The following is a 26,905-nucleotide window of genomic DNA, read 5'->3' as shown; positions in this document are numbered from 1 at the left end:
TTCTGCCGGACAGAAAAAGTGAGAAATTATAAGACATAGTATGGAATATGATAACTTTTAATGGGCATTGGTTATGATGTTTAGTGACAAAATTATTAACTAGTTAATAGTAAACAGTATTTGTCAATGAAAAAATCGTGGCAGCCTTGTTATTAGGCCTAGTTATTTTGATGCCATTATACCAAACAGTGTATGAATTTAATATCAATAAATTGTATTATTATGTAACATATTACAGACACTAATATACATATTTCATGCATATACAATATGCATACATAATTAGGGCTACTAAGAGTTTGATTTGTTGTATTGAAAGGCTGGCGCAGAGTCGACTGCAAATTTTGATTTTGGTACAGCCCTCCAACATATATGTGTATATATATATATATATATATATATATATATATATACGTACTGTATTAGGGCATTTTTTTGAAATGTTGGATTGATGCTGGGTTGGGTGAATCACTCCCCTCCCTCATTGAAATACTGGGATAATACTGAATATTGCGATATTTTGATGAAACAGTTGATACTGATATCAAATTGTGGATATCGCCCAAGCGTACTCATCAGCAGAAAATGCTAAACCATGTCTGTTTCTCTTCCCCACTTTGCTCTGCTCTTGAATCGAGTGCATCGTCTGTTGAAGTTCTTTTTGAAGTTGCAAGACAGTGTGACCCAAATCGGCATCCTTTGCAAATGAAATCTTCAATTTGGGGACGGCTCCACAAGTGTTGTACCATTCACCTCCCACACCAGTGAGAAAACATTGCCAGCCTCCATGCCTCAAGAAAGAGCTCCAATTAAGTAACAATCTGTTTCCTTGTAATTATATGTACCAGCTTGCTTAAATTAGGCTGAAACCCATTATAGAATTAGAACTTGAAATTGGGTCAAGAGCATGTCACAGTGTTTCTATTCAGACAGTAATGGCAGTCGGGGAATAATGGTTGCAGTGTTAGCAGGGCTCCGGAGGTGTCAAAATGCCCAGCTCGCTGGTGGAGACGAAGCCCCTGGAGTCGCTGGCACTTCCTTCACAACACCACGGTCAGGATTCTTCAGACAGCCACAGAGCAGCCACGTCCACAAACAAATGCTTTTTTTTCTCCTCATTAGTGCACTCTGGTGAAATAAGAAAAGTCTACTCAAGAGTGGCTGGGAGGAATAGCGTGTCAACTCATGTTACACATTCTGCCCCTTTGTTTCATTCCTTACCGGGGGGGGTCAAGAAGGACTAAGAGGAAGCATGGCTTGAGTGTTGTGTTTTGGTTCATGGTTACAGGCCTGTCTTTGAGTATGCATGTGTATAACAGTATGTGTGTTCATGTGCACATATGCGTGTCCTTGCCACTTCCTATTTTGTGAACAATATACCCCTTTTGTGTGTTAGCGCAAATTCACAAATGTGTGATGGAGTGTGTGGAGTGAGATACTATAACAGCCCATTTCTGTTTGGAGGCCAAGACCAACGAACAGGTTTACAGCTCTGGCAAGATCAGAGATTAATACCTGGATCTGGCAACGCAAAGAGTTCGAGCTGAATAACAGACCTTTACCCCAAGGAACTCAAACTGAAGTGCCACGTCTTTTTAGACGCTTCAGTGAGCATCTTTACTTACTGTTGCTTTGAAGGTCGAAGGGATGACTAGGTCCTGGAATAAAATCAAGTTGCAATTTGTTAAAAAAGATTTGTGGATAATCTAATCAAAGGGGAAAGTGAGAGAAGCCAGAGTACCGTAACACTTTATGCAAATACTGAGAGTTTCTCAAATGTAACTCAATGAATCTTTATTTGATCGTCTACGTACAAGATATGAAAACTTTTTTTTTTTTTTTTTCAAATGTTGTTGTGCTTAGGTAGTTTGAAGATTTAAAAGCACTTTTAAAAGTTTAAAGGCAAGAGCATCATTTGATTTTCTTCATAGATGAATCTTCAGTACTTAAAGTGGTCCTCAACTCAAGCCATATGCTTGTTGAGAAATGTACAGAAAGGTCCATAGGATATAAGAGCAAACAACTTCTCCAAGGATTTTTAGTGTATGTCTGTATGTTTCTGAAGTAGACTGCCACACAGTACACATTCATTAATGGCTCTTGTTGATTGTGTAGGGTGAACCTGGAACTTCTCCTCAACCTTCAACTTGCCAAAACCCATGAAATTCTGGGTTCTGCCTTTTTTTTTCCCCTTTCCACTGCATGGAAGAACCAACTGTGAAGGGCAGGAGGTGATTCAGACTTTTATAGTCTTACTTTTTTCCACTGTTTGGCTGTGCACTGTATGCCCTGCTCTCTAAAATGCAGTGATTTTAATTTTACTACTTTCTCATTCATGTCTAATCACTGATCTATAATATTTTATTATAAATCAGTGAGTAGAAATGGAAAAAACCAATAATATTTTATCATAGATCAGTGTTTGTAACAGCTGGGTCCTGATGAATATTGTAAAACATCAGTTAAAAACCACCGTTGCTGTGGTATAGCCGTTGTGAGGCGATGATTTTCCCATCATGTCCTGTTTGCTGCCCCGGGACAGTGGCAGTGCTCTGCCGTTACCTGAAGTTTGTTAAACTGCCCACACAGGACATTCATGATAGACACTTTTGTTTCTCCCCAAACACTGATCAGTTCTTGTACCTGTTACTACAACTTGCAGTTTGCTGTGTTATGCTGTTTGTTTTTGCAGTGTGATTTTTGCTTCCTGTCTTGTGCTGTCGTCCGTCCGATAGTGTGTATTTATGAAAGTGTTGCCAATCACAGTTTGGACCAATCAAAATGACAGCTCCACTAGCTCCTCTTAAAAGCTCCTGTAACTCAAATTTTAGTATCACTTCCCAAGCAGGGACTAAATGAGGCTCTAGGAACTTAACCTGGAACTGTGCCGTTGCCAGAGCCAATGAAATGGTTTACACGGCACGGCATGCTTCGGTAGGTTTTTGCAGTCGAAAAGGGCCATAACTCATACACCGCAAAGACTAAGCTCCTGATAACATTTGGACTTGAAATTAACCAGACGTCACCCAAATAAGCTCATAAGAATGATTATATCACTAATCCATCCATCTATTTTATTATTAAAAGTACTTTTTATAATATATTTGGAACTACAGTTAACATTATTCCTCAATGCAATAATAGAGCTATTAAATGTGTATAAGCTGGAATGAGACGCCAATTCTTGAGTCTATTCCTCAGTTCTTACATTCTCCTCACTCTTTGTTTTTGAACAGAATGAATGTTTTTGTTGTTTTTCTTGTTTTTAAGTGGCTAGTTTGCATGGTGCCAACAATAAATAAGAAGAAAGCTTGGTTCTGCAGTGTTTTTGTCATGTCTTGGGCTGGAGCCTTTTTCATCAGTTTTTCATTAGGTTTCTATTTCCAATTAGGTACTAGCCTCAGTGGACAAAAGTGAGGCAAACAAACAATAAATTAGGCAAAGGTGCAACTAATATATCTGCCAGGACATGCTTCAGTGCATCACATAGCTTTGCGCCAACACTGTTTTCTTCTTTGGGCATTTCAGGTTTTTCGAGATGTCAGTGAAATGAAAAGCAACGATAACCCTGCCAATTATGTACTATCTGCACACCTCTTACACTGTCACGGTGTAAAAACAGTACAACAGTGTCACCACAACATAGCAGTGTTGCAATATTTTGTATCTTTTAGCAGTCAGTGTTATTCACATGAAATGCAGACTGCCTATGGTAGATAATACAGACCCATACAAGGTTAATAATTATTAGTTTGCAAACAAATATTGCAACATTCGGTGGTTATTATTGGGAGTTGTTACCTGATTTCCTGCTTATCAATGCAACCAGCTGGTGCTTAGGCTTGTTGTCTCATGACAAGGCCTAATTGCTTCCCACATGTGGTTAATGTAAGTTCATATGGTCACTAATGAGAACTGTCATACAGTAGAGCCTTTTTTATCCAAACCTTAGACTTATGTGAATTGACAGATTTACCCAATGGGCATAATGCACAAAATATTTAATGGGAATCGGAAGGTTATTATAAGTTTGGTTCAGTTCTCAATGCACACAAATTAAAGCTGCTGCTGCTGCTAGATTTTGAAACGTTTTGCCAGCCTTTTGAGTGCCTTCGTGATAATGTTTTACATCACTGCTGAAAAGGCGACTCCCCACTCCTGCCCTCAGTATACAGAGAGTTAATGCAAAACTGTTGGTATATAAAATGAATTGGATTAAACCTGTGGAAGGAGACAAGTTATTTTTTCCCACAGCACCAGATGTGTTCATCAGTAGCCGAATTCAGGTCAGTCGGCCGATCAAACAGCACTCTCTCAGCACTTTTTGAGTGATTCTTGCTCGTGTAGTGTTACAGTCTTGTTAAGCTTTGCAACAGCACCAGCCATATGCATGAAAAGAATACACCAGTCAATGTTTTAGTAACAACTAGGTTGACCTAGCAAAACAGATTTTATAACTGCTTTCATTGTTTGGGTTGCCAGCGAAGCATTTGGGTTAACACTGTATTACGATATAGAATGGCAGCCAATTGATAAAGCAACTGTTGGCTGCACACTTAGGGCCCTATCTTGCGCCCTAAACCCGATATTTGCGGATTTAGGATTTAGGAAGAGGCGTTCCCCCGTAAAGGTTGCTATCTTGTGCACCTCCCGCTATCCGCAAAACACCTCCGCTACCCGCTATATTATGTATAGGCGTGTTTTGGGCGTTACGCCAGTTAAACCAATCAGTGTGCCAGGTGCCATTGCCTTTAAGGGCAGGCTGCGCTATCCTAAATCCTAAATCCTAAATCCGCGATGGAGAAAGGGAGGTAGATTTCCTCAAGGCTTCTACTGAGGCTAAAGCAAGTTGGCTTTATATACATATTATATATTATATTATAGGCGAGTTAATTCGGGAGATGTCCAAGTGGACATGTCACAAGGTTGTACTGATTGAGTAAAATCCCTGGGTCACACACCACACACAAGAGGCAGAGGTGGAACTATGTGTAAACTAATTTATTGACAAGGTAGATTGGGCAAATAAAATATTAAAATAATAATAAAAATATAGCACAGCTGCTGGCTTATGATAAAACAATAAAACGTGCTGGCGATAGTGTCCAATTAAAAAAGTCTTTCCTCTAAACAGTCTATATGAGTAATATACTCAGTCCATTCCGGCGGCGTCCCGGTATCAGTCCGACCGTGTGCGTGGCGAGGCTCCGTCGGGGCGCGCATTGAAGCCGCCTGGGCGCGCTCTCGTAACAGCCCAGGGATAGCGGATAGCGGGTGGTCAGGACCACCCGCTATCCGCTATCCCTAAAGTGTGTGCGCAAGATAGCAACTTTAGGGATAGCGCATGAAACACACCCACAGACACACCTCCAGGCGCAAATGACGGAGTCGGCATAAGGATAGCGGGTAGCGGGTGGCGCAAGATACCGTTTAGGGATAGCGGAAGCTCCTAAATCCGCAATTTGCGGGTAGCGGGTAGTGGCAGCGGATAGCGGGTGGCACAAGATAGGGCCCTTAGTGTCTGGCCTAAAGACTCACAAAGTTAATGTATGTGATGTGACTCTGTAATCTTGCACATTTTGCAAGAAATCAAGTAACACATAGAATAAATACATTTTCATGCCCATGGTCTCATTTTTTCCATTTGCTATACGATGCAATTAAAATTATTTCAGAAATTATAATAGGTCCATCTTCACATGTTGGCTTCATATGCATTTTAGGGCATTTTAGGTCATATTTTGGAAAAAAAAAAAAAAAAAAAGTGCAAACTGGTGTTTGAATGTTTCAGTTAAATCAGGTTTTTCTGTACATGATATCATAGAAACTGTATGGATGTTCATGCATGTGTGTGTTTGCATGTGCATGCTGGCTGCTTCCTGTAGATAATCCAGTGTGTGTTGTGCCTGTGTGTCTGTGTGGGAAGAGGAGTTTGGCAGTACGAGTGATCTGCCATTTGTTTACATTAAACCCACTGATATGCTGTTTTAGCCATTATTATACCAACAGCAACAGCAGTAAGTCTGCAATAACGAAGAATATTAACAGAATTGTGTATTAAGATATAAAAGTCACATCTGGTCTGTCGGCTCTTAATGAACTAAGTCCATTTCTCAGACAATCACTGAACTTGTATGCATTAACGGCAGGGCTGGTGCACTCATAACAATATTGGCAAAGCTACTTACAAAATGCTCAAAAGATTTAAAACGATGAACCAATCAACTGTAACTAATAGGCCTAGTTCCTGTGACGCACTGGCAGGATCACCTCTTTAACCATCTGTTCCTCCCACTCCTATTCCAAAAACTATAATGAATGAGTCAACATCCCAGCATAGTAGAGCCAAGTCTGGAACCAAAAAAAAAAAAAAAACCCTCCATGTGATTTGTCGGTTTAAGATCTACTCCCAGCTTCGAACAGATAAATTGGGAGGCATATGTGGAGGAAAATGAAACTTGTGGTTTGCATAGTGAGAGCGCATTTCCCCTAACCACTGGATGGTTCAGTCCACGCCAGACTCCCCACATGCTCTCAGCTTGAGGAAAATAAATAAGCACAAGGACTTGGCTTGAATACACCCGTAATTCTTTGTATTAGTGCTTTTAGCTTTGCAGACCCAACAGTCAACTCCTATTAGATTTCACAATTCATAAACCTTAATCTAATAACATACAGAAACTTTGTTTGAACATGTTCCTATCAAAAAATACAAAGTGCTTCAATGTAAACGCTGAGCCAACCTTTCATATTTTATTCGCAGCGTTTCTCAACAGGGGCATTCAGAGAACGTCGGGGGGCGCTGGAAGCAATGTTTTTGATAGGGGGGCATTTGTTTAAAGTCGGTTTACACCAAAGATTCACACTGAGATGAGTTGAAACTTGCAACTACTTGCAGAAGACTGTGCTCTGTAATGTTCGAAAATCTGCCACCAGTTTACACCAGTGCAACCAGACAAGACAGTGTGTCGTTTCCATAGCAACAACTCTCTTTACTTCAGTGTTTCTGTCAGCTTTCTGTAGTGGGATAGTTTGTAGCTAAGCTCCACGCTGCCTTCACAGGACCTTATGACAGAGTATCATCTATAAAATTTCATTAACTGCATTTACTGTGTCAACTCAGGAAAATGGACACGCTCTTCCTTGGTATTCCCCGTGGAGGAAATTAAGAGTTTCTTCCTCTTGAAAGCATTAATTTCCCCAAAGGTTACACTGTGAACACCATGTTATCACTATGTTACAATTTTACCAGAGGGATACTCCACTGTTGGACTTCACATGAAAGCAATGTAGCATTTAGCATCCAGATACACTGTAACAGACCCTTGCCACTTATCAACATGCACGTACACACATGCATTTACAAGAATATAATAGAAATATCCCTTGGGTTATGGTACTGGGATGAGATCCTATAGAAATCCTTGTTATGTAGTCATGTGGGCACTTTCCAGCACAGATAAATTGTTGATTCAGGCCCACAGCATCACCAGGAAGCTTAGCTGTATATTCTTCTTTTCAGTGAGTCACATCATCTACAGTATATAGAAACTTGGCACTGAAAAGACTCAGACCTACATATACTTTTATAGAGCAAAGAGGTAACATAACACATCTTTTGGTGTCTAAGTGGCACATTATGTCGTTTAAAGTTGATGTTTCTCACAACACAAAAATAGCCTTACTTCACTAAAAACAAGGCCGACCAAGCAAGTGCTTTTTCAGGAGTGCAGAAAAGTGGATCATATGGGGTCAGTGAGGGCACAAAAAGAAGGTGCAAAGCTATAAATCTTCTCATTATCACCTCTTGAAGATGTTACATTTGCTGAGGGAAAATATCTCTAAGCGACATTGGGCCCTCTTGGTCAAATCGAGGAAAACAGTGGACTGGTTCAAGGAAAAATCCACTGTCAGATTTTCAGTGTTAAAGATCAGCAATTTATGATGTTTAATGCATTCTAGGAGTCACTTTGTTACAAAGTGTTGTAATCTCCTTTTCTGGTATACCCCTTTCTCTCAAATCATCTCCTCTACTTCTGCTTCATTTATTGATTTGCTATGTTACCCGAAATGACTTTGGAGAACCTAAAGAAAATTGGCGTGAACTTGTTGCATGCGGCTGTTAGCAGAGAGTGTAATAACAGTGCAAGACATTTTCAGAGTCATGCCCCACTCAGAATGTAAGATGTCTTGTGTCTCTAAGTTAGAAGTTGGTCTCAGCCTCATCTGTGATAGATTTCACCCTACATTTGTTGAACAGTGGAGCAAAATGGTGAATTTAGAAAGAAGAATTTGCTCTTTGCTTCTGAGGGATTGATAGCAAAACTTGGTAGGGTTGGTTTTCCTTTTAATATGCATTTATATTCTCAGAAAAAAGGCTAGTTTTATGATTTAATATTAGATAATTACTAATTAGATATTAGCTGATTAGATTGTGTGAGATGCAATGGTGAGACTATATCCGTGATAGTAGGCTGTAAGTAACCTCTGAACACAGAAGAAGGATGAAATATTTGCAGTATTTTTTTGCCCCTCTGAAAAGCAGGGACTTATATGACACTGTGTCAGTCGGTCAGCAAAATTTGGTAAAGAGGACCATATTTCCAAATCTACTGGGTGGATTGCCATGAATTTGGTGATGATATTCATATTGCCTAACACATGAGCACTACCAGCAGGCCCAGCGGGGCATCTCTGTTCAAAATAATGTGCAAATAATAACATGATTGTTAACAAGATGTCCACTCGACATTAGTTTCTCCGTAGTCCATGGAGCCAGACCAACAGAAGGTTTGGCAAGCTACGCATACGTCACAGGTGAACCAGCTGTGTGTAAATGTAGTTATGTAGTTCCTTTGTGAATAAGTTACATTGCAGGTAAAGCGACAACAGACCCACACACAACATCCCGGTAAGTTACAGGTCAGAAACAAATGTAATTCACGACAGAATACATTTCCTCCCAAACTAAATGAACAATGCAGTTTAGTTATATTGGAACATAGTTTTTCGTAGACAGGGTTGATTGGAGAACATATAGCTATGACAATGGCTATTCCGTTATTGCTCGTGTTTAGACAGCAAGCGACAAAGCACAATTGCAACTGATGCAGTTCCGCTTGTCATGCTTTATATTTCAGAGACCAAGCATGTCCTGGAGAATAGGGAGATATGTCAGTAACAGGGTCACTGAGCAATGACTCTGAAATTACTTTATATGCTTTTGCAGCAATCTCTCTCCTTTTCCTTTTAGACATTTGTCTCTTTTCATCCTTTTCTTCCCCTCTGTGTCTGTCTCTCTCTGTCTTGCTCTATTTCTTTCTCTTTTGTGAGCTGGGAAACTTCCCCTCACCTCCCAGTCTCAGCTTGAAGTAAAGCATTTCAGAAACCGCTCTTGGAGGTTTTAGTCCAGCGTTGCCTAACTCATTGTTAGAAACACAATGGGTTCACAATTTCCATTTGTTCCATTAGTTTGCCTACCAACCATTGACCCAGGCTGGATCAGAGGCCTTCCACCCTCTTGGACGCGCCCTAGGAGACACGTTTCAAATGGACGCCTCTAATCACAGTTCATGCCCTTTCACATGACATCTGATTTGAGTGGAACCAAAGGGTTACCCTGTGGGCCATTAAAGTATTTGCATGCGTGTTGACCTACTGTATGCTGAGGCTATATGATCACTGAACATGTCAGACAATGACTCCTTAGATAGTTTGAATTCATTCTTTCTTTCTTTCTTTCTTTTGGTCATACTCTCTTTCCCGAAATGCCCTTGGAACTTTTCTCAACATAATTTTGAGATTCTAAAGTTTTGACTTTCTCCGTCCTATTACACAGCTCTCACTTCCCTATAAATAAACCCCCTCCGTCTGCTACGATTAGGATTTAGAAATATAGCCGAAAATGTTGTCCGATGTTGCATCCTCTACCTTGTTTCTCCCCCGGGCTTGTTTATGATGATATGAGACTGTCAGGGGAGTCTTATGGAAGGAGCCGGTGTAAATACCTGTCCTTTTCCCCGCAACAAGGAAACTAAGGTGAACGCCTTTGATCACGGTGACATAAGTGAATGAAATGAGGAGGAAATGGAGAGATGGCAATTGGGACAAATCGGCTCTAAAATTGAACATGACAAGGCTCTGATTGTAATCTCCATGTGGACTTTTGGGGGATGGAGTGTCTATGATGACAGGGAATATGAATGAATATGATACTCATTTGAGAAGGGAAAGGTGGAGGGATGCTGACCGGAAGGCCCTCATTTCACTATATGCACATCTTATATGTGTACACTGTAGCACACTATGCACACAAAGGCACACACACACACGCACATTCTAAATACATGCATGCTCATATATACACACACATACATACTTGTGTTTAAGCTTACACCCAAATGCACTGATGCCTTACACTCTCATACACAAATTACAATTAGGCCTGTTATTTATTTCACATTTACATTACCACAACAAAACAAAACAGGATTGATGCAAAACATTTTTTTTTTAAGAAATTATTTGCTCACACCAGTAAATAACCACTTCAGTTTCTCCTTTGTGGTTAGCCCAACCTGACCTCATGTTTACCTCTGGGTTTCCATTAGCCAGTAATTACGTTCCTTTTTCTCTCTTTCTTTTTTTTTCCATTATTTTTTTCCCGACCAAAAAGTCATACAGATTAAAGTCTCATCGGTCATAAAAATTCAATGTCAACATATTTTCTGATTTTGCTCTAATTTTTTGGCTGGACTTCTCAGGGTGCAGCAGCTTGTAGAACAGAGGCAACTTGTCAGCTTTAGAGCCAGTTGCCAGCTAACAAACCCCACCGAAATCAGTTCTCCCGTAGAAAGAAAATAGAAAGAATAGAAAGATAAAAAACAAAGAAAGAAAATAGTTATCAAAAACATAATCCAACACAACTAGGTGAATATTTTCATATTTTTCCATGTTGAGTTTTGGTATAACTCACTTGCTTATGCTACCATTTGTCCAACAAACTAAAATCACCCCAGACAGCACCAATGTTCCCTACAGGAAACCCTGATTTGCCGACTATTAAAGTGCATTCTGGTGTATGGTACCATTTCACCGCAATGAGTACAATCAGTTAGAAGGAACTCAGTGTGCATAATTGTGGAGTAACATTAGCAAGCCATTACAAAAGCAGTCTTGTGCATTTATGAAATACGAGGACATCTATAAATGCAGACTTTATGAGTGTATGTGGTATGTAGATGTGATGTTTTTTGTGTTCATGTGTGTGTTTAAATATGGACCCTGTATTGATAGGGAGTCCTGATGCTGTTTGTATGTTAACGACGGAAGATTAAAGCAGTCAATAGTGTGTGAGAAACACACATGTTTTCACAGTATGCACACACACACACACACACACACACACACACACACGTCCATCAATGACTACCTCCGATTAAAACACACACATGCTCACACGCGCACACATAGCACACTGTTGGACTGGAAATGAGATGTGGCGCTGCTATTTCCATATAAGCACCTCAAATGCATCTAATCAAACACATGGACTTTGTTATGCATTAAGAGATTTTTCCGCCTCTGTGGAGACTTTGTTCCTCGTCTCTTTTTCCCCTCCCTCCTTCTGATATCGTTAAACCAGACAGGGAGTTTTTGAAGTTCAAAAAAAGTGCTGTTCAAAGGCTAATTTCTCAAAATACAAATAAGCGGGATTTCAAAGATGATTTCAAAGACTAAAAAAGGCAAAGTTAACTTTTCTCTGTTTTGTTCAGATAAAGCCTGGGGAGGATTTTTCTTTTTTGTCTGAATGACATCATTGTCTCTCTTTTTTGTTGTTTGTTTTATTTGTTGGTCCAATGTTTGTTGATTTCTGTTAGATTTTTACTAGTTCTTTGGTCTGTTCTTGAGTTGCCAATAGCTTATTTATAAGATTTGGTGCTTGAGGATTTAAAATGAAGGAGGCTTGGTGTTAAGACGATGAGCAACTTTTGGGCTGTGGGTTTTGCTGACAACTGAGCTTTATTGCAGCAGTTTTCAGTTTTGGTCCTTGGGACCCACAGTGCTGCCGGTTTTCATTCTCACCATCTAATCAGGGGTGTTTTACACCTTGAATGTAAGGTGAATGCAGTTAACTGCAATTAATTAACTGGTGGGATGGAAAAACAACAGCACACTGAGTCCTGAGGACGAGGATTTAAATGCGCTACTATAAGAACGTCACCCCACCATCCCAAGTGAAAAGAAAAGCTTCATGGACCTAGTATGTATCACTTGGTGTCTATCACGTTATAAATTTCTCTGTCTTCCGCTCCCTCTCTATCTCTCCCTTCCTGACAGTCTGTAAGAGGGACAGCTGAAGAGAGTGCCTGTGATAACTGCCATTAGTATGCCACTAGTTGGGTGTTAATGTGCAGTTTCTCTGGGATGGCATTTTGCACCGTATTATTACTGCTGTCCAGATGTCACTGGAATTGGTAGCTGGTTTGTGTGTGTGTGCGTGTGCGTGCATGTGTGCGTGCGGACACACACGTGTTCAACTGTTTCTGTCTCTACTGCTTCCCTCTCTCTCTCTCTCAAGCACTCTCTCACTTTTTTAGTGCACCTCTCCTCTTCCTGTGGCATTTGCATTCCTTGTGTAGCGCAAAACAAAATATTCTTAGAGATTTCCATGGGCACTGCATAATTATTGTCCTTTCCTATAATGTTAGCTTCTTTTTCTGCTTTCATGTTCTTGCATTTGGGAATTGCTTTAGAGGATCTTACTGTGTCTCACATACCTGTATGTCTGTATACAGGTGTTTCTTCTGTATTTTTTGTGCAGCTGCGGTGCTTTGGGGTAACAGTTATACATTTGTCCCATGTTGCTGTTTGTGCTTTAGTTATGATTCGAGATGAGGTTCTGCTCCTAAAAATGCTTTTAATCATAATATAATCATGACATCTAAAACACTGGACCGCAGTATTTTATGTGTTAAGAAATAGTAAGACTAAATTACAATGTTTATTTTAACTTAATATTTTCTCTTGCAGCAATGATAATTTTCTTGCTGTGGTGGCCCACCACTGCTTAAAGCGACACAGATGTTTATAACAAATGTTCTTGAGCTCAATACATGTTTGTTTTCTGACACCTGGGTTCATTAGGACACAGATCTTCTTGTTTGCCTCCCCATTAATGTGTGAAACAACTCTCAAAAACAGAATTCTAACTAAAATATGAACAAAGTACAAATGTGACTTAAAGAGGATCAAATAAGGCAGCTGTAGTGATACCTTTTTTTTTTTTTTTTTTTAACACTGAATGGTTAATTTTCTAAATGTAATGTTTGAATGAGAAATTGAGGCTGGTGATCCATAAAACCTGTAATGTAAATTCAATGAACAACATCCACTTCTTCATTCAAAAAAAAAAAAGGCATTGCCATCCCATTCTTATGTGATCCTCTTTTAGTCAGTTTTGTGACTTGTTCACATTTTAGTTAGAGCTATGTTTTTGAGAGCAGTTTTGTGAACACAATACACATGAATGGGGAGGCAAATAAAAACACAAGATCTGTGTTCTAAAGTAGAAATGCTGGTGAGTCCGAGTGTCAGAATATGGACTTCTATTGAGTTCAAGATCATACAGGCTAATGTGTTGCTAAACGTAGGTGTCACTTTAAGGAATACAGAAGAAACAGTGTATCTTGAAATGTATCTATGTTGCTTGTGCATATCTGCACACATATATGTATCTGTGCAGGACGTCCATGTATGTATGTGCTGTATATATGCGTGTGTGGGCCACATTGAATTAGGTATATTGTATATATGTGCAAGTGTATTTATCGTCATCGTTACATGCAGCTGTGATGTTGGTCTATTAGTGAATCCCGAATTGTACTCTGTGGTGGAGCTAATCTGCTCCCTAATTGCTTGGACAGACAGGGAGAGGTCCAAGCTCCATTTGGCCAGTCCATTTCACACAGGCCTGTTTCCCCATCATTTAGCAGGTGAAGCACATTACACATCTGCTGAACTGAGTGGGGGGTGTGAGATCAGACTACGCCCGTGCCAATAGCAGCATTATGGCATTGTCTGGAAAATGACCTATCGTTCACCTTGAGAGGGTGAGAAGGTTGTTGGAGTGCCGGCTCATTGTCGAATTATGAGGATTCATGATTGTGAATTGTACAAGGTCTTTTCTGCGTCTGGTAAGTTTCTCCACCACTTTTCCACCGCATTTCCAAGCACCATCTAGAGGCAGGGGTGTCACAAACTGATATCAAAGATCAGTACTAGCGCCTTATTCAGGCATTTTTAAGTGATAGTGATCGGCTACAAAACGCCCGATCAAATTCTGATCATTTTAATTTCCCGCTTCTCCCCGGTTTATGTCAACTGTTGAAAGATGCACTGCTGCAAATCGTTGCTTTTTACTACTCGGAGTCAACAACATGATTGAGGAGAGAGGCTGATGAAATGTTGAAATGTTGGTCGTGTGGGATAATTCCGTTTTGCAAACTGGAATGTTTGCTGTTTTCTTTGTGAAGACGCTCACAACACAACACAAGAGACATTCATATTTAAAATCACGTATTAGATAGTGTTGATTGAAGACCATTAAAGGAAAGAGCCATTATTTAGGACATTTTTCTTAAACTAGAGCAACTGTGTAAGCTTAATCTGGTTCTACTGGATTGGTTTTACTCACTTCAGTGCATTCTTAGTGTGTAGCTATATGGAGTTCCTGTCCTGTTTTAAAACCCTAGTTGGCTGCGAGAATAGTGAAAGTGGCTTGTTAATTCTGACTTTTAGCTTTAGTTGGGAGGCAATAAGGTTAGCTGCCTGCCCTGACAGTGTTGGGCTTGACATACAATAATAAAATATGTCAGATCCTTGATTGGGAAAGTCATTTGAAGTCAGTTTTCTCTCATCAACTTCACAGTCTCTCAAACTCCCCAGAAAATCACCTGTTCTTGGTTGTCAGTAATCAAGCCCAAACCACAAAAGGTATCTTGGTTTCATAAAAAGGCTATTGTTGTCTTGTGATTGAAAGTGGTGCATCCCTGTACCACACAGTGTAACCAAGACAGGTGAAATATTATTTCACAAACTTCGCAAGTCAGAGTTTCAATCTTCCAGCTATCCCTGCTGTCTTGGAATGCCGATATGGACTCAGACTCGGGGCGTTTATTATTTGGTTTTGCAATGCTTGTTAGTGGATCTGCGTCATATTTGTGTGTCAGCTCGCATTAGGTGCTCATGCAAGAAGGCTTGTATGGAATAAGTGCATCGATATGAGCGATGGGTCTGCTCTGCTCTGCTCTCAGACATAGCCTGGGGGCATTCAAGTATCTCTCTCACTCTTTCTCTCTCTCTCTCTCTCTCTCTCTCTCTCTCTCTCTCTCTCTCTCTCTCTCTCTCTCTCTCTCTCTCTCCCCTCTCTCACTCGTGCCTGACTGATGGGCAGGATGTTGGGGAAGCATTCAGCTGCACAGTACACATTCACCCTGTAACTCTAATTCAACCAACTCGCTCTCTCTCCCTGTCTCTCACTCTCTCTGTCTCTCTCTCTTTCTGTGTCTGTCTGTCTCTCTTTCTGTCCCTCAATCTCTCTCTCTCTCTCTCTCTCTCTCTCTCTCTCTCTCTCTCTCTCTCTCTCTCTCTCTCTCTCTCCCTCTCTTTGTATCTTTCTCTCTCACCAGTGGCTGAGGTTACCCAATACTATTCCTCATACTCCCCTGGCATTCAATGCAAGTACTGTACTTACTGCCCAAGGACTCGTATTGGGAGCAATATGAGGCTGGGATAGAGCGATGTTGAAGCTGTGTGTGTTTGTGTATGTGTGTGTGCGTGTGTGTGTGTGTATGCTGTGAAAAAGAAAAATGGCACAATAAGATGCCAACTAATCTCACTACCAGACACACACAAAGCACAAAAGCTCATCTCAACTTTGGTTGGCGTCCAGGGCATCTCTCCCTTGGTCTCCATCTTCCTCTCTCCATCTCTTACACTCGCAGCATGTCAAGCCTGATGTGAAAGGAAATATCTAAGAGGGCAGAGGCAGTCCAAACAATGAGAGATACACAGGCTCCCCTAATTTAATCTTACGGCAGATGGCAAAATGTAACCTATGGCCCTGACAGATTGCTGTTTCGGTAAAGCCTTCCAGCACTATCCGGAAAAGTGAGAGAAGAGGAAGGAGGGGAGTGGATGTGGTTGCGAGCGACTCAAATGGTGGATGCAGAAGACACAGGAAGACAGGAAAGCATCTCTAGACAAATGTCTCAGAGGGCAACAGATTGTTTTAGAGGATGGGTTGAATAAAAGCAAAAGATAGACCCCGAGATAGACAGGACCAGTTTGAAAAGTTGATCCGCGCTCTAAGCCTGACAGATTCACAGAAGATCAACAATATAAACCTCTCAGGGTCAGACAGGAGGGGATGAGAGCTGAAGAAAGAGATATCAAGAACCGTGAAAGGCTAATTAAGAGCAAAATCAGAATGTGCAATATGAAGGGAGATGAGAGGAAGAGTGGGAAAACAACTCAAAGCCAGATTCTAATTACTAGCAGGAGCCTCTGATCACTTGTCATCTGTGACGCAGATGATAGTACAAGTGAATGAGTTTAATTATGTATGTTACTTGGAAGGCTAACTCTCTCTAGCCCACATTGGTGCTGCGTTGGGCTAACCTGATAACAGCTGACATTACACTGCCAAGACAGAAGAAAAACAAGAAGGAGGAGAACAAAAAGAAGTGAAAGAAGGGCAATTATGACCAGCGACACTTCAGACAAACTGCAGTACAATACCCTCTTCTGATTTTGAAGTGTTGTTTTCACTGTGCCGGAGTTTACCGTTGAGCTAACATGCTGTTAACAGTGTTACTCCCTCAGAGGCTTACGAGGTTTGTTTGAAAAAATGATGCGTTCCTTTTACCAAGCCCTGTGGTCCAACACAGCCACAATTAAAAACATCATTTTGAAAACAAAAACATGACAATACAGTAACATGAACTTTTTTCCTCTGCCACGGCTCTTCTAAAATGCCGAGTTGAGGACTGGATCTACAAGCATATATAATTTTCTACGGCCTTTACAACTGTCGGGGTAAAGCAGGACTTTCAGCTTAACAGCCAGCCTATTAATCAGGGATGTACACATTGTAATTAAAATACATGTAAGTGATCCTGCACATACAGGACTGATAGTGTTAATGAAGTAGTAGGTTGCTATGGGAAGACATAACTACCCCTGGCACTGCTTTGTGTTTTGAGAAAGGCTCTTATCCCCTTCTCCAGGGTACACAAGATCCTCTAGAGCGCAGTTAGCAGGTCAGCCTTCAACACCTGCCTCCACAACATCATATTTTCTTGTAGTTGTTGATTCATTTTATCTCAGCATTCCGGTGGTCGAACGACTCTTGAGGGGTTTGCCAAGACGAAGGCAGACGGAGAAGAAGGGTAGCCATTTTGAATTACAATGAGCCCATCATTTGCATAATCAATTAGCGCATGCTTGGAGGTAATTGAGTTACATATTGCTGTGCATGCACAAAATACACATACGTTATATAAGGGAGTTAGTTAAGGTAGGTAAATTAGCTTAATCAAAAAGCTGCAGAGATTTAGGCTACATTAAATACTCTTCATCAGTAATTGCTTTTCTGAGTTTTAGACTTGCCTGAGACTGGTTCACATTAATAAGAATGCAATATATTCCACTGAATGTCTCAAGATTATTGATATTGATATGGTAAATTGTGCTCTGCTCTTGGTTATTTTTTATTATTATTATTTTTTAATCTGTCAGATAGACACGCGTTAATATCACATGTGGGTGTTTTTTTTTTTTTTTTTTTTTAAACCACCCAAACAATAAATATCTATGCCTGTGCATCATTTTAGATCAAGATAAGTTTTCCCATCTCCTCCATACACATTTTTTTTTTTAATTACAGCTTTACAATTGACTTTGATAACTTAATTGGAATGGGTAGATATGATATTTTAGGGAGACATAAAAGAGAGACACAATAAAGCTATTAATATTCTCAAATGCAAGCTCCATCCCAATTAAATGGACATAGATGAAACTGTTTTATTTCTAATAGCAGGGCACTTAGGGTTCACTCTGTGTGGAATAATCATTTTTATATTTATCCTTTCAATTGCCATCGCCATTTAGATTTAATTGGTTTTTAAATAGATCAAATGAAATGCAAGCGACATCTTATCATATCCCTTTTTTAATGACTGTGGACATTGTCATTCATGAAAGATCAAGACATGTGAGCACTTCCCACTGTACTCACTGTCTGTTATCAGAAACAAAAGAGAATGCATTTAAAGCACTCTATACGACGACGAGGTTCTCAAGAGACCCTGTTCTCACTTGGTTTTAACATGTATTGATCCAAAAAAAAAAAAAAAAGCAGTAAGTTCAGGTGTGAAAAGGGCTGTTCGATATGATGATATATATTGTGAGATGAGAGAAAATTGTCAATCACCAGAGATTTTCCTCTATCATTTCTCTATCATGCCACTTCATGGCAATATTTTTAATTATTCAGTCTGAGCCACTAGTTGTCTTGAATGCACCATTATTGCACATGGAGGAGTGTGACACATAATGAAGCTCCCCTCTCCAGAACAGAGCAGGATTCAAAAAGGGGGTACTTCTGTCATTTGGACGTCGTTTGGATAAGAAATCTGACACTGTCCAGGAAAATGGTACTTTGCAGACCGGTTCCTACGTCAGGGTCCAACAAACCTCCTCTACCACTTACTGAATAACCATGAGAGGCAGGACAGGGAGAGCCAAAAGATGCAAGCTGCATGGAAGGCAAGTGTTGAAAGCAAAACTCAGATCTGTTCAGTGTCACTTCCAAAAAAAAGGAGGAAAGAGAAAGTGCCTTTCATTTGTATTTAGAATGAAAGGCACAGAATTATCAAAAAGTAGCCATGTGGTTATTTTGTCTTGACATTTTTTTCATCCAGTGTACAGAAAAATTCATTGTGATATATATTGCTATCAAGACATGAAATTATCCATATTGTGATAGAAGATTTTGCCCATATGGGACAGCCTAAGTGTGAGCTGTGGTGCCACAATGTGTCTTGAAGATACATTGTGATCTGAGCCACTCAAGTCACTTTTGGAGGTGGTCAGGGACACATTGGGCCACGATGCATTTATAATGTCAACGCAGTGCCACCCGATATGTGACACCAGAGGACCGTCTCGTTGCTTAGTGGGCGGAAAGAACATTTGATAGAACAGACTGTGGGTGCGAAATTCAAGTTTGATAAAGTCTGCTTTTGCTGGGGAAAAAAATGGACTGGCCCGAAACAGGCAATAAGATGGGTGGGGAATATGGGGGAGATAGTATGGAATATAGAAATGAGGAGAAAGAGACACGAGGACATTGAAGTGATTAATAGAGGAATCAAAGTAACAAAAACAAGGGAAAGATAAAATTCTCATGACTCTGAGCCCAATCACAAATTCTGTCACAAGTGGACACTGTGGGTGAATTTGAGACATGATAATGCCAGATGTGAATGTGACCTGTCTTGGTTGTTCACTTGTGACCGGATCATATTACAAATCGACCAGTATTGATTTTTCAGGGCCGATAATGATACAGATTATTAGTAGTCAAGGATATTGATAACTGATATTCAGGACTGATATTCATTTGCAGTAAATTTGCATTGCAGATTCAGAATTTACAGTATTAGAATCACCAACAATGTTTAACAAAACACTTCTTTCAAACCGCAGCATATATCTATTTTTCTATCTGTCTATACGTAAATCTGTATCTCTATAGATATAGGTAGATGTATGAGTATATATATGTCACTTATGTCAGTCTTTGCTATTATCCGTCTTTGCTTATGTCTATTTTTCTGTAATTTTAATGTTGCTCATGTCTGTCCTTGGTTTGTTTTTGCTTTGCTGAACCTTAATGTGCTCTGCTTTATTTGCTGCCCATGTCTGTGTTCTGCTCATCTGTCTGTGGGTGTGCTCTTACTGTAAATGACATGCCTCACATCATGATTAGTGTTTTACAGTTGTTTTTTGATTTTAGGTTTACTTTACTGTAGGCTGCCAACTTAACAGGTGGCCAGGGACTACAGATAAAACCTTGCCTCTTGGCTAGTTCTGCTGTATTTACAGTAATGTTTATTAGTATGCACTGTCCCTGAGAAATAAATCGAACAAATAAAAAAATAAAATAAATCCATCAAAACTGAACTGAAAATTTTAACAGTTCTGTCCTTAAGTACAACAACGTAGTGTTTTTGTGTTTCTGTAAACCTAATTAAATACAAACCCAATGAGAAGGTAAATAAAACTGCAACCATATCATCTTTGTTCCTGTCCCCAATATTAACCCTTCAGTAGTCCCAGTTTAGCAGCACTCAGTTGTAGTAAATAAAGGACAGCCTTTCAGTTTTCTCTCCTATGAGACAGCTCGTGTTTCTCATATACTGTGCAAACCTTAGTGAAAACACGCTGGCTGGGTACGGAGGAGGGTGGCAGCAGCTAGCCGGTGGTCCCTGGAGGTGCCTTGACTTGCTGTAATGAGGGTGCATTTTTACCCTTGGTGTTTAAACCTCAGCAGAACACAGGTGCAGACAGAATGGTGTTTCGTTGGTGTTTTCTTGTGGTCATACCAAATAAATCATAAAACATCACACATTTAACTTAGAGCTGTGGCATTTCAAGTTTTCAAACGGGATACCGATAGTCAGCATGGGTTCAGGATGTAATTTTTTGTTGATTTGTGAGTAAAAACAGAGGAGACACAGTAATTAGTAACCATCCAACAGCCGCAGTCATTGCAGATGTATAGTTCTTACCTTTGTGACCAGCAGCCACTGCAGTGCACTTTCTTTTGGTTAACTGAGGCCAAAGTTCATTCTGTCACCTACATTTCCTCCATCTCTGTTATTGAAGCCATGCTGTTGGGTTTTGTGCATTCCTAAAAACCATCCCAGTAGGAAACGTTGCCCAGCCCACTCACTTTAGTCCCATGGTGTTTTACAGACAGAAAGGCAGCTGCATCATTAGCCATCATGTTTCTTAAAATTATCGAAAAATTATGAAATCTCGCCCCCGGTAATTAGCCAGGCCAATAATTGCTCGATCCCTACATGACATGAGGCGGCTGTTAAAAACAAGTCTAGACAGAGCCAGTAGGAAAGTGGGAGCCAGTCGTTCTTCATTTGGAGGGCTCTGTCTATCACCAAGCATCCACCCTGTTGAGGGGTCTGTATGTAAATCAATGAATCTCTACTAGCATAAGAGGGATGCAGATCAAACCAAGGACAAAAATCCTCACAGGGACCAAGAAATGTGACATTATTACTGTCTTAGAGTTGGAAATGTTTTTTGGAGCTCTGAGTCTGTGTGTAAAAGACTACCATATGCATCATATGTAGAAACCACTTTCTAAAATATTATCAGCATATGAGCAGGGTAATTACTTTTTTGGGGGGAATATTGGTAGCCAATCATGAGCAGGTGTGGAGGACTGATCATTTGTTTATACACTGGATCCTTCTGGAATGTTGTATGAGTGATTGCTGTATCTATGATCAATATGGCATCCACACATTCCATTAGGCTAGCGATTAGCTGTACCCATATTCAAGTAATGTATTATTTTTTGAGGATGATTTAGCAGCATCAACAACATAAATCATTTTGGTGTTTGCGTTTTCCATCTTGTGCACTACAGATTTCATCAATTAAAAAGAAATGTATCTCACAAGGAGTTCAACAAATGGAAAAATCCAAAACCAAGACATTGCCAAAAGACTGAGGAGATCAATGCTCTATGAGCACAAGGAGGCTAACTCACAGCTTTCCAAAAGAACAATTCCTTATAAGGTAGACTGTATTAAACCCAAAAACAAAGGAAAAGAGAAGGCCTGACAAAAAGAATGCCAGGCAGAAAGAGGTGCAGTAGGGGTGAAAGTGAGATGGTCAAAGAGAAACAGGTAGGGCACAGTGAGATGTCCTCCATGTTTCATGAACCCTTCAACTGTTTCAAGTTCAGCCTCTAGGCTTGACCTTCACATACAGCACTGACAACAGGCACCGAAGCTTCCCTTTAAAACTTTCAATAGGAGCTGGGAAAATTTCACACACTCTTGGCTTTTGGAGCTAACTCTCACCATTGTCCAGCATCCAAGCCAGGTGTGAGCTCCACAGTTCAGAGTGAATGTGAATTGAGATTTCACTGGCAGACTAGAATCGCACCTCTTTCACTAGTCTTTTACTCCCTCGTGGTGAAATGAATGCAGCTGGTAAAAGAGGGAGATGACTTTAAAGTAAAGAAAAAAAGATCAAAGGGCTGATGGCAACTTAGAGGTAAGATAAGAGAGATTGTGACTGGAAGGTTGCCAGTTTGAATCCCAGACCAGCAGGGAAAGCAAATGATAAACGCTCTCTATCCCCTGCACACCTACCTCCCAAGTTCCCATGAGCATGCTACTTAACCCTCATCTATGCACATTATTCTACCGTAGCCAGCAGTGTTGTACCGAGCAGCTTCCAGATGTGAATGTTTGGAGCTGTATTAAATCAGGGCATTACTGAAAAAAAAAGAATGCATGTTCTCTAAAGATAAATAATGGCTTTACAAACAGCGTAATTTAATTTTTAAGTCTGTGCATGCCTGAAAGAGTTAAGATAATGTTTTTGCCAACCACCTCTGAGTGCCTTGGGATATACCATACTCTCAATATTCTTTTTTAAAGTAATTTGACATTTATTAATTACCTCAGGCAAGGAGGTGAAACCTCTGGCACTGGTTATTTGATCGCCCCTGTCCGTCTGTCTGTCTTTCCATCCACCTGTCAGCAGGATAGCTCATAAGGTACTTGACAGATTTGCCAAACTTGGTGGGAAGGTTGGCTATGTGCCAGTGAAGAAGTTATTAACTTTTCAGGCCAGTTGGCCATTAGGGGACTTGGAAGGGGCTTTTCACTAACATGGTTTCTAAATGCATCTACGTGCCATCACAAAACATGGTGGGGATGTTGGTCATGGGTAAAGGCAGCACTGACTCACTTTCCATACACACTAGTCAAAAGGGGCGTGTCCTATGGCAGCAGCATTGCCTAAAGGGGGTGTGGCACAAACAGGGCCTGCGCTCTACTAAATGCCTTCTCATACATGACATGAATGCATTCCCTGGAGCTCACATGGTCTCAAACAGGCACTAGTGTAAGAAGTAGTAGACTATGAATCAACATGTCACATTTTGTGTGTGTGTGTGTTGTTTGTGTGCACATGTATATAACAGAAAGAGCAAGCTTATAGCCATTTGTCTTTCTGTTGGTGATGTACACGTTATATCACAAGATGCCCTATATTTAGGTATGTATGACAATGAAAGTGCATGCACAGCATTTTTTCTTTTTTGCCAGTTACAAAAACATGTCTTGTCTGCCTTCACCTGTAATTTTTCACTGGTACTTTCACCCATGCTTTATGTCAAATTATAAAGACTTGTAATAGTATCCCATAGAACATTCAACCCTTACTCAAATGTTTGTTACTTTAGCCTAAACACTGTATGGCTTGCTTGAAAACCATCTCTGTATTTGCAGTTAATTTGTCTCATTAGATCATTGTAAAAATGAAGCACTACTAATTCAAGATGCATCACGGCTGCATCAAGTTACATCGATTGTGTGTTGACTACCTACTATCACCAGATTTTCTAATTTGCCAAAATGGCAGGTTACCAAATCTTCAGTGAACAACTTAACAACTTATTTGAGTCCATGTGACTTGTTTACAAGCCGTGGTTAACCTAATTAATTTGGTGGTGTGAACCTAACCTGACAAAATATGAAAATACAGTGAGTGAACTTTTCCTTTATGGTTTGTATGAAAGAAATAAATCACTATCTAGCTCATTGACACTAGTAGTCAACAGCAGTAGTTTTAGGGGGAGAGAATGTGTACTCGTTCACCCGCACTACGGTTATGCTCCATTGTCCAGTAAGCAGTTCCCACTGGAGCAGGTAGCTATAAAGCACTTAACCTGCAGGTGCTGAAGGAGCAAAGAGGTTTACTCTTTCATGTGCCCTGTGAAGGTGTTCCCAACCAGATCAGCGATCATCTGAATAGGCCGACTCTCCTAACATGTTGCTCATACACTTCACTACATTGGTGGCAGAGACTTGATGTTGGGGAAGCAAACTGAAAGCTCCCAGTTCACTGAAAAATAGGAGTGAAACTGGAGATCACTGTTTTTGGTTAGATATTGTGCTCTCATGAAATGTTTGAAAACAAACTTAAACCAAATGAGTGTGCTTTTAAGAAGATTAAAGATAACTGAAGGCATTGGTTGACACAATAGAAAGACTTTTCCTGACTCGGATGTGCCTCTTTACAAAGCACTCAATATCAGCCTGCTCTACTGCACATTGGCATAATACTGGTACACCAAATAGCTCCCAGGTATGTGTTTAAGTGCCCTTGTTTCTCTCACAGCTTTCCCAAAGCAAAAGAAAAGTCACTTCTAACTCATCCTAATTTGGTTAATCGCTTATGGATCATCTCATTTTGGACTTCTGCCTTGGGCTGCACAAGTAATTATAAAACTATCAAAATCTCAATATTGACTACTGCAATTTCCAAATCCCAAAAGGCTCTGAAAGGTTTTTATTAAGAGGGAAATGTGCTCCAGAAAGCTTCCTGACCATGGAAATAGTACTGCGCAGAATTCAGGGCCTATAAATTAAGTTGTATGTCTAGAGAATCCTTAATTGCATTCACAACGACCTAATCCTGAACATAGGCAACCCATTAAATGTTCTGTTTGCCTCTGCAGGGCAAAAGGAGTAGGAATTTTAAACAATTTTAAACAATCTATAAGCAAGGAAAGATAAAACAGTAGCTTTTGAAGCTTTTGCATGTGTTTACAATGTGACAGCTGTGTAGGAAAAATATAGAAAGAAAAAGCTCTCACTCATTGTCTACTGAGTTTTGTTATTAGAACGTCTTCATTCAGGGAAAAATGTGGTATGTGGAGACCTACATCAAGTTTTTACTAGATAAGCTGGTCTCATTACCAAAATGTTGCTCTTAGCAAAGTTCAGTACACAGCATGTGGGGACTTTCTTTTCTCTCCATTGTAAGCACTGACAGAGAAATTAAGTAGGAAAAACTGTGCGTCTGTGTTGCAATTCATGTCACAATTACACCACTCAGCAGAAAAAAAACAACAAAAAACAGTAGGATTTCTTGCTAATTGATGTGCAGTTCAACTTCTGCTTAGTGTATCACATGTGCAATAAAAAAGTAATAATTCCAAAACCACAGTGGCTGCATGGAAATAAAGCCGGCCATGACAAAACTGTTTACCAATGTGGTTATTATGCATGTCAACATTTTCATTGTCTGTAAGTCAAGTACAGCCCTGCTCTGTATATTATTGTGGATGATATGCATTGAATATATTGAACATAGAGCATGAGTCAAGTATGTGAACACAATAAGTGAATAACTGTGAATGCACAACTTAAAACCCACTATGCTTGATGACACAGAGATAAACCCAGTGCTTTTTAAATTTTTTTTGCTTGTGTGTACAGTCAGTAGATCACAGCATAAAATACAATTTGATATGATAGATACAACACACAAAAAATGGATTCAACAGCATGTTGAGGTTTGTGAGGCTGGTGGATGACCATGGCTGAGCATTTCTCATTGACATAGAAAGCATTCAGCAAGTGACTGCAACAGAAAATACAGAATAAATGTCACTCACCCTTGACTTTAACCCTCCTGTTATGTTCACATTTTTGAACATCCTTTATGTTTGGAGTCAATTTGACCCCTGCAGTTTAAACTTTCACAAAATTATTATAACTAAAATTTTTACCAAAGTTTATGTGTCAAGTACTTGATGTTTCTTTGTTGATTACCTAAATAGCCTTTTAAATAAGACATAACTCCCCAACACCCCCACTTATACATCCAGTATTCCTATTACGCGAAAATGGAAAAATATTCAAATCACCATAAAATCTCACTGATTGATCTGAAATTGGAAATAAATATTCATTTTTGGTGTTTTAATGGCTTTATATTATTTCTAAGTACAGATTTTTGTTATTTATAACTGATGCGTTACAAAGTGTGTACAGGACATTGAAAACATATCATCATGTCAATTTCATGTTTACCCGGTAGAACCCATTACATTAGGAACACTCATTAAATATGAAGCAAAAAAAATGATGTTAATCATTTATTTAGAGACGTTAAACATTGGCTGGGGTCAAATTGACCCCAAACATAATAGGAGGGTTAGGTCTGTATCATGTACATAAATTATGTTATTTATCATTATATACTGTGGTGTAAAAGGATTCTCTAGGCCTTCTTTAATGTTGCCTGCAGTTTTGAATATATTCTATATACAAAGTAGCTAGTCAGTCAGCTGCTGAAAATTAAATCTTCCCTCCATACATCCATATTGCTTTATTTTCCTTACGTCATCAGTCCTGCTATCAGGCTGAGGGATATCTCAGTGGGGGTTAACACGACATCAGAGTAACTACATGACTGCAATGACACGGCAGCCAACCTGATGCCCCTCTTTTCTTCTTGCCCTCTAATATCCTGTGAAATCCAGCAAACTTAATTTGAGGGAAAGGAGCTGAACCTGAACTAAGCGGATTGAATTAATAAATGTATTTTCCATTTAACGGTTTGATTTCTCCAAAGCCTGTTTACAGCCTCCGAATGATCTGCCTTTAAGTAAGGCGCACGCCCAAATCTGCTTACAGTTGCCTAAATCTATTATCTGCGCTCCACCTTATGGCGAGCCAGTGATTCTGTGTCAAATGTGTGTGCGTGAGTGTTTGTGTGTGTGCAT

The sequence above is a fragment of the Myripristis murdjan genome, chromosome 18, assembly GCF_902150065.1.
Source record: "Myripristis murdjan chromosome 18, fMyrMur1.1, whole genome shotgun sequence".
Lineage (NCBI taxonomy): Eukaryota > Metazoa > Chordata > Actinopteri > Holocentriformes > Holocentridae > Myripristis > Myripristis murdjan.
Note: the sequence above shows the minus strand (reverse complement) of the source record.